The sequence below is a fragment of the Cydia splendana genome, chromosome 10 (assembly GCF_910591565.1).
Source record: "Cydia splendana chromosome 10, ilCydSple1.2, whole genome shotgun sequence".
NCBI lineage: Eukaryota > Metazoa > Arthropoda > Insecta > Lepidoptera > Tortricidae > Cydia > Cydia splendana.
Window position 1 is genome coordinate 2,924,381 of NC_085969.1, and position 8,854 is coordinate 2,933,234.

Genomic DNA, 8,854 nt, shown 5'->3' on the forward strand with positions numbered 1-8,854 from the left:
GATCCAGTCATCTGCCTTCGGTGTTGTCTCTTTCTTAAATAAATTGTCTATCCTATCGCTACAGTGAGTTTAAGTTGCTATTTCCTACTTACTCTATTCTGTCGCACGTAGTTTAAGAGCCGCGGCTCTGTGTCAACCCGACAGTCACTGTATCGATAGGGTATTTGTACGTGCGTGCACTGTACGCGCGCACTCTTTACTAGATAAGAAATGTGTTATTAGAATTGAAATTGCAATAAATTGTCCTGCCGACCAGCTCTGACAACCCTACTTGATCTTGCTACTGTAAATTAAACATTTTAGTCCGGCGTGTAAAAAAATATCAGTACGATTGTAAATATTGGAGCCAAAATTTTTATACAAATTATTTCATAAATATATTGTCCGGCGAGTTCGGGTTGGGGTTGCCAGGTTGGACGGAATATGCGCCGTCACAAACTCATGTCGTGGTTTCTGAGCGAAAGATTAAGACCGAATGATACTACTTGAACGTATCCCTCTTAAAGGCCTGTGCACACCGGCTGCGTGTGCGTGACGTGCACGTGCGCGTGCGGTGTTGTAGTATACAGATCCTTATGAGACACGGCACACCGCTTGGTGACGTGTGCGTGTGCGGCTCCAACATTTTAGCGCACGCGCACGTGCACTTCACGCACACGCAAGCCGGTGTGCACAGGCCTTAAATCCGCCAATCAGGTCCATACCCTCTGTAACAGCCAATCCGAAAAAGTTTACGTTTGAATAGTATCACGGATTTCTTGAATAGTGCTAACAGACGCGACCTTGGTCCGGTAAGCTTATCTCTTTCTCGCTTTCACTCATAACTGCGTCCTTAACGGACGGACGTCGAACCACCTTCCACTCGATCGAACAGGCGTTGGACCGTAATAAGGTCGCGGTCCGATAGCCCGTCTATTAGTGCTTTATTTTTGAGCACCTATAATGCGTCCTGAAATCAGCATACTGGTCACAAGCAAGCAAGCATCATTGTGCAAATTATTAAATTCTACGTGTGTAACAAAATTATACTGCTATCTTAAGGTAAAATTTAAAATCGTAGAATCTAATAACTTTTCCCTGTTCATGGTATAATAATATACTCCGCCTGGTACTCCATTCCGAGATTCGCGTATGACCTAACTGACACGCGCCTACGTCATCATGCTGTTTACAGGTTCTCAAACTTTGAAATGTGGGAGAATTTTAACCAACGGTGAAAATTATTTTAACGGCATTAATTTTAAGTTATTCATGTAGAAACATAGTAAAATAAAACAAATCTAATGTATTAAATTAAACTTTATTTATCTATACAAGACAAACGTTTAAAAAACTAATTCACAGTTACACATTAATTACCAAGCTTACGACGTGAAAAGTTTGGAAAACACTGCGACTGCTGACACTGAGCGAGAAGGAAATAACAATTAACACGCGTTCGACAAGGATGACGGTCAGGGCATGAAGTTATCTAGATCCGAATTGTCAAATGTCCATAGCGCTATCCTGTGTTGCCAGTAGTATAAACAGAATTACCCGAAAGTCTGAAATTTCTTTCGTGAATCGGAAGATATTGCTAACGAGTAATTAAAAATGACGTGTTATTGTAAAATTTAAGCTAAAATACATATAAATGAAAATTATAAAATTATAAAGAAATATTTTAACTTATTAACCATAGGTATAATGTACCCATGTAACATGTTATGTTGAAATAAAGTGGCAATGTTATTGTGACGTAATCGCGTGTCACTCTGGGAATGGAAGACCATGTTTTATTAGACCATGTCCCTGTTGATGTTTTAAGGCAGACTTTTAGTCTTTAAAACATGTCAGAAAACTTCGTCCAACTACTTTGAGGCTACTGTGGCCCCTATTGAAAATATCTTATTTTTTAAATTATAAAGGCCTCTGTACACACTGGGCCAGCGCCGGCCAGTCCAAGGCACGCAGACATGGATTGGCCCACGCTGGCCCGGTGTGTACAGGGGCCTTATTAAGACCTCCTCTAGACGATCCAAGTTCATTGCGCAATATTGTCTCACTTTCACTCCAGTGAACTGCATGTAATGAGATGATAATGTCCGTATGCACTATTAGCCGTAACACACTACCGCACCGTGACCTTGGTGCGGTGCGGTAGTGTGTTACGACTTTATGAGAAGCCCATTTTTGTTTTTGATATTTCGTACAGAAACCGGCAGAGTTCCACCGACGGTTCTGTCTGAGTAGGCAAACATTAGGTACCGCGACAACTGCTGATGTGATTTGGCAGCATTATTCAATGTATTTGACGAACGTGGCACATATAATTTACTATATGTAAAAAAGTTATAGAACTAATTTAATAAAATTATAAATAAATATTTCTTTGTTTTATTTCTCGGTTGTTACAAAAAAAGGAAAATTTTAATCTTTTATTTTAACCACCGTACGAGTCAAATTAAGAATATCGTCGAAACCCTTGTTTATAACAAGTTATAAGTTGCGTGATCTGAGGTACGGCGGTTAAATAGGGCCAGTGGGTTTAATAAATAAGTTTTTGGCAAAAATTTCATTTTTGGTACAAGTTTTTATCGCTGACTGTACTTTTTTTTCCACAGGCAACTAATACTCATCGAGACAATTCTAAAAATCCCAAACACAATTAGGTTTCGTTGTTTTATCACAGAGTTCCTATGGCCACCTCCGGTCTCCATCATCAGATCAGCTCGATGACACCATAATATTGCATTGTCACCCGACTTACGTATGTATGCAAAATTTCAGCTCAATCGGAAACCGGGAAGTGGATCAAATTTAACTTGCAAGATTTGATTACACACAGACAGACAGACAGACAACGGTCAGGTGAAACTAAATAAAAAGCTTGTAAAATACCATAGATCTAGATAATTACTCTACCCTATGAACATAACGGAGATACCTGGAGAGGACATCAACGGAGATTAACTATGTAGATATGATATAGTAAAGATATGTGACGTGTCACGGGTACCTTATGGCGGTTGGCGCTTACGCTATTATTAACGCCGTTCCAATATTATTGCGGCGCTAAGCGACATAAGCGCCAGCCGCCATAAGGTACCTTTTGCCGTGGAACGTCACATATATTTACTATTTCATATCTAGTGAATCTCTAATTCATTTCCCGAATCGCGGCGCCAGCTGCCATAAGGTACCTTTTGCCGTGGAACGTCACATATTTTTACTATATCGTATCTAGTTAATCTCTAACTCATTTCCCGAATCGAGCCGCAATATATTAACCTAGGTATTATATTTTTATAGGTATTATATTTAACCTTTTGAACGCCAAGAACACCTAAGTCGTCGTTACTAGTCGTGCCCACAGGGCCAAGAACAACTATAGGTGTTATGACAGACACTGTCAAAGTAACCTTCACACTTTCAAGTAAGGTTTACATTAGCTATTAGCTCCCTTCCACCCGGGAGCTTGTCCGGGAGTTTATGACATAAAGCATTCAAAATGTTAAGTACAGTAAAGGGCCATAAAGTTTGCACATCGGAATTTCGGCTTCGTAGAGCGTTGTCTCTTTCATTCTCGTTGCCTCCAATATTCTCTTTCTAAATACCGATGTGCAAACTTTATGGCCCTTTACTGTATATCACCTGAACTTACAAGGATATATACCTACGTCTGTAGGTAGATATATCAAAATGAACCGAAATCCACTGGACAATGTTACGTTGCTGTTTATTTTTTAGATAAGTAGGTAACCGTGGCAAACTCAGAGATAAAATTAAATAACAAAATCTGAATGAAATACTTTATTTCGACACACAAATCTGGATTAATCGACCAGCGAATGACCAGAGAAAGACAAAAACATCTCAAACAAGAAACATGAACATTTGCCTACTGAATAAAGTATTATTCCTACTTAGGTAGGTACTCGTAATAAATAATACAAACGTCTGAAGTGATAAGGGTCTCATTTTCGAAAATATCGCGATAAATATACAGGAATCATTAATTATGAGATGAGATGAGAAATAAGAGAAGTTTCCGAAATTTTACTGTGTGGAAATTTCGCATTTATGGTAAGTTTACGACGGCACATCAATAGTTCCCTTTAGGGCCACTTGCACCATTCACTACTCCGGGGTTAACCGGTTAAAACCTGGAGTTACCATGGTTACCATTACAATTTGACTCTGGGTTAACGGTTTAACCGGTTAACCCCGGATTAGTGGGATGGTGCAAGTGGCGCTTAATCATCTCAGGACACATCACATTAAAAATAACAGAAAATTTCAAATGTCAATTAATTTAATTTCAGTACCATATCGTGCCTGTCACCAGGGGCGTATTTACCCTAGGGCCATCCGGGCCATGGCCCGGGGCGCCAACCCCTAGGGGCGGCATATGCCGCCCTTGGCGGATTGCATTTTGTTTTTCTTCCTTGACTTCTGGGGCGTCGAAACGTATTGGCCCGGGGCGCCAAATTTCAAAATACGCCCCTGCCTGTCACAGTGACAATAGTATGAGGTCCCTAGCGACTTTCATATTGATTGGATCGACATAGATATCTAGGGACTGGCTTTACGGACAATAATAATGAGGCATGACAGGGGCCAGTACAGCGGTGTGACACCGGTACAACGCGATTGGTTGATGAGTTAGCATCACGCGCGCGATTGGTTGATGAGTTCGCATCACGCGCGCTATTGGTCGCAACTAGTTGCGTTAGACTGCACGATTGGCTGGAATTCGTGAGTCACACCGCTAAACTAGCACCATTTTTAGTGCCCGTAAGGCCAGTCCATAGATATATACGTTAATGATTGATTGTCACTGTGACAATAAGCTGACAAGGTACGAAATGGTACTGAAATTAAATTATTTTGCAGTATAATTTTTCCAACGAACAGTAAGAATTTGTAATCACCTCTATACGCTCAGTATTATTTATAACCTATACAAATACAATCGCATTAATGAATATCAAACTAGTAGGTACTATTACTTTGGTCAGAGCATGGCATCTATTAACGGATAGCCTCAAATATATGAGTAACGTGGTTTAAGCTAGTAGCCCTTATTGCATTGGCGTATGGTGCATATTAGCTAAAAATAATTTCGCTACAATATTCTTAATTTCTTACATATTAACATTGTCGCACCGCAGGATTATGTATTATGTAGTACCTATCCCTCGCTTTGAAATGAACACAATTTACGAAAATGTTCATAAGTTTCTTAACAGAGACCATGAAGAATAAAGAGTATCAATCACTTCACAGTCACGTTCCTCATCATTGCTCAGCGTGCAAGGGGTTAAAAGGTTAAAACATGTCGAAGGATTTAACCGATTTAATAAGTTCAGAGATTTTTAGCTTTAAGGTACGATGACAAAAAATAATAATTTTGGATCAAGGCGGGAACAGTGGCTCAGTCGCCCAAATATCGCTGTAAACTGTAGTACTTAGACAGTTGGAATAACCATTGCTCGTGAATTTGTTCGATTACTGAATGTTTCTGCTGCAATAGCAGGGAAGCAAATAGCCTCTCTCGTGTTGAAATTAGGTTCAGTGAGCCACTGTTCCCGCCTTGACCACACGGCAAAAAGGTATACTGTCATTTTCAACGTCCTCATATTATAATCGTATTACATGGGTAGGTAGGTACTAGGGATGTTGCGGATGCAGATTTTTTGGCATCCGCGGACGCGGATGCGGATATTTAAAGTCAGACATCTGCGGATGCGGATGTCAAGATTTGGTACTTAAAAGCGTCAAATATTACATTGTTAGCAATTTTATTTTAAAAAAAACGAAACATTTATAGTATTTGAGCAAGAATATAGGTGCGTTTTATTTAATAAACAGTAACTTGGCCGACTTTTCGAGATCTAGACGATTTCGTTATATATAATGACGAAATTACCTAGCACTTACGCCGCCGGCGCCGCCGCTAATACGTTCCTATTACCGACTTGGTCGACATCCGCATTATGCGGATGCTCCGCATCGATTTCATGCGGATGCGGATGCAGATGCGGATGTTGAAAATCATGCGGATGTTCCGCGGATGCGGATGCGGATGCGAATATCCGTAACATCCCTAGTAGGTACCTTGCAATTCGGGAAATAAAGGCATAACATAGTCGCATCAATATTATTTCTAATTAATATAATATAATGGCAATTGAGCCAACGATGCATAAATTTATCAATAAAACACATCTACGAAATTTTGATTTAAAATCAATATAAATAGGGGTGCAACATTCAACTTGAAATATAATAATATCAATATTATTTCAATAATATAATAGGTGAGCTCGATCAATGGCGAGCGGTGCTCATTGAGCATCTAATCTTAGTTAGAATTTTAATACTGAAAATGTATCGTTCTGAGGATAAGGTACCCGACCATTACTGTATAGAAGCATCGCCAATGCATGGCGTATAAGCGCCAGCCGCTCTGGGTTCTTTTTCTGCGAACGACACATTAACGGAAAAGAGACAAAATCTAAACGCGCCGAAATTAGTTACTAGGCATTGAAAATGCAATTAAATAAGAGAAATTAATAATACTAACTGTTTGAAAAAAAAACAGAAGTTGAATTTCAGTTAGTGACTTTCATATGTAGGTAAGCTGCTAACTGTGAAACTCTACTAATATTGGAAACCGATTTTTATATAAATAACTGTTTCATGTAGAAACAGTTTCTGCATCAATCAGATAAAAGTCAATATTTATTATATTAATATTAGTGCTACGTAGTCAGACGGCCCGATTCGAACTTCAGGATTCGTTAAATATTACGACTAGATACGATATGGATTAGATGTCAGTGAAACGTGACGTTTTTGTTTGAAGGAACGTCACTTTTGACACTGACATATCTAATCCATATCGTATCTAGTCGTAATATTAGACGTACACTCATCAAGTGTTAATTATCTATGTGTTTCTATATAATTAATATGGTGCATACTAGTATTATTAATTATTCTTATTTTATACCGTCTCATTCTCAAACACCTAAAGAAATTTTATTTAATAATATGGTAAGATTAAGTACCTATTAAAATTATGGGGTTTCTTTTCACGCTATTACTTAATTCGACTATTATACACGAAAACATCTAAATATCTAAACAGTACTAACGCCTAATAAAGAAATTCACATCTAATATAATATCATTTGTATCAAATATTCATTTATTGTATTAGATGTATATAAAAAGACAAATGCGTGTTTAGAATTTGACAGCTATAGATGGCGCTGTACGGCTCATATTTTACGCGGCATCTCTGGCTGTCAAAAGTTGACATTTGACAATTCAGAGGCCCTACAGCGAAAAACGAAAATCGCAATTTCTCTATCTGCCTCTCTAATATGTAAGAGCGATAGAGAGACGCAGCGGCCCCAGTTGCCACATATAACATGAGCGCCATCTTTTTAGACTGTCAAAATTTGGGGTACGATTTTTTTCTTTGACTATATATCTAATACAATCTAAGAATTTTTGGAATTTTTGAATTTTTTATTAAGGAAATTAAGAACAAGTCAAATTTTAACATAAAGCGATGCCTATTTTATTTTAAAATTACTATTAAGGCGGTATACTAAAGGATACTTTAGACGTAACTGCATATTACTAATTTCATAAAAAGTACTTACACAATTTATTTTATTTCATTCAATTGTGTGACGAAATATATATGACTAGTTGTTGTTACGCCGTGGAATAGACGAATTAAACATAGCTACAGTTAGACCAAGAAAAGTCGCAGCGATTTTGATAGCCCGCGCAGTTCAAGTGTTATTTATACGTCATAATTTCATAGAAGTTTGACGTTTAAAATAACACTTGCACCGCGTGGGCTATCAAAATCGCTGCAGACTTTTCTTGGTCTAACTCTAAGTAACTACACAAGACATTCAATTTAAACATCATTGATCATCAGGCATAATTAGTATTTAAACACTATAGCTTAATAATTTGCAATTACGCCTAAAAGAAGCACATAACATCCTTTAGCACGAGTACTATTCAATATATTTAATATCCTAGACGGGTATTTATTAACCATAACACTAAAACTATGCCTATGTCATCGGTGGACTATAATACTTCATATTCGATTGGAGTCGTGGTGAGCACTTTATTGAACCTTCATTTACATTTACATTACAAAACTACATAAAAATAATTATTAAATAAAAGAAAACAATGGTAGGTAACAAAAATAACATTGACTTTTTCCTGGCCAGTGGGATTTTTTTTCTCTACCTAGCAATAAGAAAAAATATTCGACAATTAGAGTCTGTGCGGAAAGAGAAGAGTCGTGAAATGTATGGGACCCAACACATTCTACGACTCTTCTCTTTCCGCACAGACTCTATTAGTTATGGTTCTTCACAAAATTAAAGACTGATAACAAAATTATTCATTCTTTGTAAAGTAAATTACCCTATAAAGTAGCTAAGTTCTAAAACACAACAATAACATAATAAAAATATGGTAACATTAATTCGCAAAACTGGACTAGATATTTGGAATTAGAATTTTATTCGAACGATATCTTATCAATAAAACTAACACTTAACTTCAATAATATATAAACAAATAATATTTGAAATATTTCATAGACAAATAATTAGACTCTGTAAGAAAAATATACAGCAGACATTTTTTATGAATCTGACTTAAGCACAACTTTAAAACTGTCAAACTTAAGCACAATTGTACTAACGTTATGAGTGTTATAATATAATTTATACTTACGCAAAATGTATAAATCAACGCCGTATATTATTTCGTTATAAACGTAGAGTGTACATATGATAAGAAAGCAAAAAAAAAACAACGAAAT

The 8,854-nt window shown here is 37.2% G+C and overlaps 1 protein-coding gene and 1 long non-coding RNA gene across 2 annotated transcripts in view; one reads left to right on the forward strand and one right to left on the reverse strand.

The window, feature by feature from the left end:
* LOC134794194 (max dimerization protein 1-like) overlaps positions 1 to 8,854 on the forward strand; it is a 621,339-nt gene that overhangs the window by 492,669 nt on the left and 119,816 nt on the right. The gene's annotated exons all lie outside the window — the stretch shown is intronic.
* LOC134794209 (uncharacterized) lies at positions 360 to 1,911 on the reverse strand. The gene is made up of 3 exons (XR_010144643.1): positions 1,785 to 1,911; positions 679 to 1,070; positions 360 to 499 (listed from the first exon to the last, which is right to left on the reverse strand). It is a non-coding gene; the product is annotated as an uncharacterized LOC134794209 (long non-coding RNA).